The sequence below is a fragment of the Cuculus canorus genome, chromosome 7 (assembly GCF_017976375.1).
Source record: "Cuculus canorus isolate bCucCan1 chromosome 7, bCucCan1.pri, whole genome shotgun sequence".
Lineage (NCBI taxonomy): Eukaryota > Metazoa > Chordata > Aves > Cuculiformes > Cuculidae > Cuculus > Cuculus canorus.
Window position 1 is genome coordinate 3,424,129 of NC_071407.1, and position 7,002 is coordinate 3,431,130.

Genomic DNA, 7,002 nt, shown 5'->3' on the forward strand with positions numbered 1-7,002 from the left:
AGCATTAAGTATTTTTAAAATAAGCTCTCTGAACGGTGCTTTTTTGTGTAACCTTTTAATAGAAATTATATTTCTCTGGAATATACATAATGGACACAATCTAAGTTTATATCTTACATGAGCTTGTTGAATTGTAACTCTTAGCGCAGAGAAACAGGATTTATAATCTAGAATGACTGAAATCCTTTGCTTTATCAAATCTGTGCTAATCTCTTAGATACCTGCACGTGTTCCTGGAAATGCTGTAGTAAATGTCTTCAGCCAAATTCCTTCTTAAAATCCTTAATCGATTTTCTTCCACCAAGAGTGCTTGTGTTCTTGCATTTGTTTTCAACGTTTTGTCCCTTGGATTATACAATCTTCATGTGAGTCTAAAGACACATGCTCTGCCTGGGAATATAAATTACACTGCTGTGCTTAGTCACAAATGGCTGAGCACAATGAGATTTTACAATAAACCAGAAATGTCTGTGTTTTGTTGTGTCAATAAATGTTCCAGCGATGCTCTTAAAGACAATAAATTACTGGTAATGGAACACTATCCTCAGCATGTAGAAGTCATTTTCCACTTCCAGACATTCTCAGATTAGGTTTAAATTGCTATTAGAAAATTCTAAATGTGTTTATTTGAAGAAAATCTTTTAATGCCTAGAAATAATCCAACAGTGAGTGGTTAGAGCAGAGTTAGCTCGAGTATTCCTAGGGAACACACTTTAAAGATTGGGAAGGGAATTCAGCTCCAAAGATCCTTCCCGCTAGAAGAGGGGACAGTACAGAGAGATTTCATAGCCTGTAATTTTTCGCTGATCCTTGATGGTCCTGCTCAGCTGATGAGAAAATGCATTGTCAGTCTGCTAAGGAAGTCTTTGTGAGAGTTTGTAACATAGAGAGTTTGTAACTTTGTGAGAGTTTGAGCCAGCAGTGTGCCCAGGTGGCCAAGAAGGCCAACGGCATCTTGGCTTGTATCAGAAATGGGGTCACCAGCAGGTCCAGGGAGGTTATTCTCCCTCTGTACCCAGCACTGGTGAGACCGCACCTTGAATACTGTGTTCAGTTCTGGACCCCTCACCACAAGAAGGATGTTGAGGCTCTGGAGTGTGTCCAGAGAAGAGCAACAAAGCTGGTGAGGGGGGTGGAGAACGTCTGACGAGGAGCGGCTGAGAGAGCTGGGGTTGTTTAGCCTGGAGAAGAGGAGGCTGAGGGGAGACCTTATTACTCTCTACAACTACCTGAAAGGAGGGTGTGGAGAGGAGGGAGCTGGGCTCTTCTCCCAAGTGACAGGGGACAGGACAAGAGGGAATGGCCTGAAGCTCCGCCAGGGGAGGGTCAGGTTGGATATCAGAAAAAAATTCTTCACAGTAAGAGTCATTGGGTACTGGAACAGCTGCCCAGGGAGGGGGTCGAGTCGCCTTCCCTGGAGGTGTTTAAGGAACGGGTGGATGAAGTGCTTAGGACATGGTTTAGGGAGTGTTAGGAATGGTTGGACTCGATGATCCAGTGGGTCCTTTCCAACCTGGTGATACTGTGATTCTGTGATAGGTAGGAGAATGGATCCTGAGACCACCAGTGCTGAGGGTGTCTTCATAACCATTGTTCACAGAAAGCCTTTGAGGGAAGGGAATAGAAGTAAATGATGGAGATCGCAAGCAGGGCAGGATAGGACTTGAATCAGAATAGCATTTGTGTTTACAAGTATAATGAGATGTGAATATTCTTCAAGACTGGGATACTCTTCCTGGTCCTACCCTGAAAAATAAAGGGTGAACTGGAGACGTAATGCATTAAAATGAACTTTTATATTGACTTTCTGAGTTTCTTCAGAAAGAAATCCACAAAGGATTGTGCAGGAATTTCAGAGGGGCTTATTAACTCCATGCTCTACGAGAACCATCGCTGGCAAACTTAGCTTGTGCTTGATTGCACTGCGCTATCTCACGGACCTTCAAAACACTGAACAAATGATTCTTTCCTGTCAGCGCCCAAAACCGAGTCTGTTCATTCAAATTCAAAATTGCGTTTCCCTTAGGATAAAACCTGCTTTCCTTCTTATTTTATTTTGCTTTATAGAACCAAAAAGTGAAAAGAGAATAAATTGGAGCTGCTAATGGATCTATTCCCATTAGCTTTAGCAGGGTTTGCCTGTATGTGTGATGTCTGCCCTGTGCTGGCATAACTGTAGAACAAAGCTCGTCCAGGGAAGTGGCTGCCCCATCCCTGGAGGGGTTCCAGGCCAAGCTGGATGGGGCTTGGAGCCCCTGAGCCAGTGGGAGGTGTCCCTGCCCATGGCAGGGGGAGGAACTGGATGGGCTTTGAGATGTCTTCCAACTGAAACCATTCTATGATAATTCTATGATTTCACGTTGGAAACCATCAAAATTGGCTGTGCTACTTTCTATTTTCCATCCATGTTCTGAGCTCTTGTTATCCTCGTGCAGGCTTAACGAGATGGACAATTTTGTGTTGCACATGCAAGGATCCATGAGCATGGACATGTAATGTCACGTTGATATATAAATACGCATATATGTTTGTGTGTTTACATGATATGTATAAAGTGTGCTCTGCAGTTGTATTTTCAACCCTACTTAACAAAGAGACGTGAAACCGTGTAATGTATGCATTGCAACTGCATAATTATGTTGTAGCATATTTGACAAAGCTTTCCCTGATGTCTTTATTGATATTCTCCACGGGGACACAAAGAGCAAAATATTAATGAACTCTGATTCTGACTGAGCAGAAGCTGTGTTAAACGCATTCAGAGAAAGAGGAAGGAAATATGAGCCAGAAAGCTCCAGGTGGTGAATAAAGTTCTGGCTGCTGGCAAGCTCGCCACGCATTTTCATGTGAGATTCTTCTTCTAAAGATGACATCATTCCCAGGGTGTTAGATCTGCTGTCAGTGATAGTTTCTTGGGGTCAATGGAGACCAAAGACGAGCTCTCAGTGGTACATGGGCTTGGGGAGCTCAAGAAAATGCGTTCTTCTATGCCCTTCTTTTTGCCATGGTATTCAAATATTGATACTGATGTAACAGAGGAGTGAAGTTGCCATGGTGCCAGATGGCTAACAAACCCCTAATTAATGGACATAATGGCAAGAAAACTTGACTAGTTGTGTCTTGCATGTAGGAAACGGGATGTGTGCATGTGAAGCAGGTGGTACCAGCGAGCCAAAGGCTACCAGCCTTCCTGCAGGTGGGAAAAGACTTGAAGAAGGGCCTTCATGGAGGAGGGAGTTTGCAGCATCTCTGACAACCCAACACTCAGTCATTCGGAGCCAGTGAGTGGTACCAAGCTCTTCACAGAGTTAGGGAAGGGAGAGATGCAGCCCTTTTAAGTTAACTACAAAGAATGAAGCTACTGCTGAGTCAAAAGATGCATTCGTTTGAACTCAGAAGCCTTGAACTGTAAAAACTAAGCTGAGCCCAAGGCTTTCCCTGAAAGCTTTACGAAGGCTTAATTTGGCAACCGGAGATTATTTTATTTAATATAGCAGAATGCAACATGATGGATAAGACCATAGAAATGGGAAAATGTGATTTGCTGAATGCTGCATTTAAAAACCTGTGGTACATCCACCTTAATTCAGGGATGAGCGCGTGAGTAGGAAACTGTTTCTACAAAAGCAATAAAGGATTTCCTGTGTGCATGACACTTTTACTCTACAGAATTCCTACCTTCCTATAAAAGGCAAGAGAGAAGTTATGTAAAGTCAGGACTCTGCTGCATGGAATATCTTCTTTGTCTTACAATCCTGCCTTTAGATAACTTATACCATCTTATGTAATTCCTTCTTCAGGTTTTCTATGTGTGAAATAAAGCCAATCACATATGAAATATTTGGGGCCAGCTCTTCCGCGGTCATAAATCCCTCAAGTTCCACTGCTTTTCCTGGCAGCTCAGCACAACTGAAGTTTTGATCCAATACAGGTTAGTTAATCACTGAAGAGTCTAAATGTTTTAGGGGAGGGAACTTCCACAGGCACATATTCAGGTCTGATAGATGTTTAGCATCCTGATAGATGAGGTATGAGTGGAGATGACAGACCTTCCCACCTCTGAGCATCCCACCTGCTGACGTGCCTGCCAGCTGCACCTCACTGGATCCCCGTCCCTCTTCTGTGCCAGGTATGACAGGTCAACCTGCAAACCATCTAGAGCTGATGTGGAGGTGCTGGAGCAAGGGAAAAGAGCAAGAGCTTTCTCTGCAGGTGTGTGGGATGCAGGCACCGTGGCTGAGCAGTTCAGCGTGGGGCCAAGAGGCTCCATCTCACACCCAGCCTGTGACGCTAGCCAGGCTGGATATTAGATTAAGCATCCACATTTTCCAGTCACCAGATTTTCCCTGCGGGAAGAGTCAGTCATTGTCAATATTTATAAAGCCTGATGAGTCCTTCCCACTGAAGGGCAGAGGGAACAAAAAGTGTTTCATCATGATGAGTTTCCAGCTCTTCAGTGACATTTGATGAAATCATATTAAGCATAATTATATTTGAGTGGAGCACGTTTAAGTTCTAATGAGCCTTTATAGTTATTCATTATCTGATTTCCTCATTTTCATTTTCCAAAGGTTTGTTTGCTTCATTCGGTTAAATTAAGGGAGAGTTATTTTCATAACCTCTTCCCTTCAACTTCGAGGTCTTACTCAGCTTTGCGACTCTCTGATAGTGAATATTTGAACAAACTTCCTTGATTTTTAGCTTCAAGTGGGTCTCGTCATATGAACAAAGTTATGGACAAGAACAGCTTTATGGACAAGTATTTGTAGGTTTAAAGGCTATGTTTGTTTGCATTTCTTTTTTATCCAAGGAAATTATTGCATGAAGTAGGCTTTGCATTTTCAGAAATTACTGCAGTCAGTGGGTTGAAATCCAGGGTGCCCAGAGCAGTGGTGGCTGCCCCATCCCTGGAGGGGTTCCAGGCCAGGTTGGATGGGGCTTGGAGCCCCTGATCCAGTGGGAGGTGTGGAACTGGATGGGCTTTGGGATCCCTTCCAACTCAAACCAGTCTATGATTCTATGATCTTCATTCAACCTTGTGATTCTGTGTGATTCTGTGATTCATTTTTTCCTTTTCTTTCTGTGCCTTTCTTCATGAGGAATCCGGGTCAGATTTATCCACTGAAAGCTGCAAATTATATATGTAGCTGTAATTATAATTAATGATCTATATCGCCTACAGTAAAGAAGGTGAAGAACTGATGAAGCTGCTAATTGGTTTCTGTGTAATGATGTGTTTCCCAGTAACTTTTCCTGGTAGTCTCATTAAAAATCCTTTTTGGGGAAATGAAGGATGTTGGAAATTGTGAACAATCACAGTAACAAAAAGCTTCTAATAAAAAATATGAACCACCAAATATTAACAGAACAGAGTTGTTCAACATCGCATATCTATAACTGATGTATTTCCAAAATTAAATATTTCTTTTTAAAATCATAGAATCTCCTGTAAACTTCAGGAGTTCTGGAAATTCAGCACTCACATCTTGGTATTTGTAAATAGCCCCTGGTTTTGTTCTGAACTGAACATCTTCTGAATTCTGGACTGTCCTCATTCTCATTTTGAATCCAAACATACCTTGAACATCTCTATAAAGTCACCTATCATTAAAGACTATATGTTTTGCTTCGGATGTGCTTTCTCCTTGTCAAAAACAATCAGGTACTCCAAATTCCCCTTTTTGCAAAAAAATGACCCCTAATTAAGCTCTGCTGGACCCTGCAACTACATGAAAGGGGATTTCAATAGGCTGCCTCCATCGCCTAGACTTTCAAATCACAATATTTGCATAGACTCTTTCTTCACAAGGATAAATAAAAGATAGGAAGCAAAGCAATAGTTGGAAACATCAAGGATAAAAGAAATAATTTGCAGTCATAGTTGAGGGAAAGCATCATGCTGCATTATTGTTTTTCAGATAACCCAAAACAACTTCAAAGTTAGACTCTAAAGGCAGGACCAATATCCATAGCAACTAATTGCATTCACTGCACCTGCTGGAAAGCACAGTGGCTGTGGCTGTGAATGCCAAAGTAAACCTTGCTGCTACAAATAGACGCAGAGCCTGGCTGAAGGGGTGTCCTTGGGTGCTTCTGTGCTACCAGGATGCTTCCACTGCGCTGCTGCTGCTCAGACTTTGTTATGTTTTCAAGAAACATCTTTTGCTTTCTTTCCTGTTACTCTTGACCTTCTCCAAAGCGTTCTCCGAAGAAAAATTGAAGGAACTTTGTTGTCCTCCTTCAGCCCATGATGAGTACAAAAATCCTGGCCACCAGATGGGCAGCTGGCTCATAGAAATTGCTGCTTAATTGATCTTTAGATGATGCATTTTTTCCTTTTGTTCTCCTTAATGCAGCCCTCCATGCCTCTCTTCTGTTTGTTGTAGATTATATGCTGCTTGGGTCAGGCATTAACTTGATATTATTTAGTTGCGCAGTGTATAGCAGAAAGGACTTCTGGTCCTGGACTGGGCGCTCTTCAAGCTACCTCCGTGCACACACTATCACGTCATTAGAGATTTACCACTACTATAAGGAACACTCCTCTATTAGACAGCACTGAGCTGAGCATTTTATTCCATTTCAGACCGACTGGCTAAGTGCAAACGGTGCTTCTATTAACCATTGGGCAGTGCTGCGTTTAAAATGCTTACAAAAGAATAAGTGTTCTGTAGCTGGAACTTCTCCTTGCAGATATTGCACAAGCAGAGCACACCTTCTTGGTAATTATCACGTATTGTAATTGATTTTAATTTCTTTACGAGACAACAAGTGATTCAGCATAAATGGCTGATAATATTAGAAACTCTTTTGCGTGTGATTGGATTCTATTTTAATGGCACAGATAACGTGTTTCTGTTTCTATTTGTCAGTTCTATATACCAGATTCATAGAAGCAGGAAGAGCCCTGGATCGGAAGTGCATAAAGGAGATCAATAAAAAGAAACATCTTTCCATGTTAAACATTTTCTTTCTGGGTCATATCAGCCTTGCCAGGGGTTA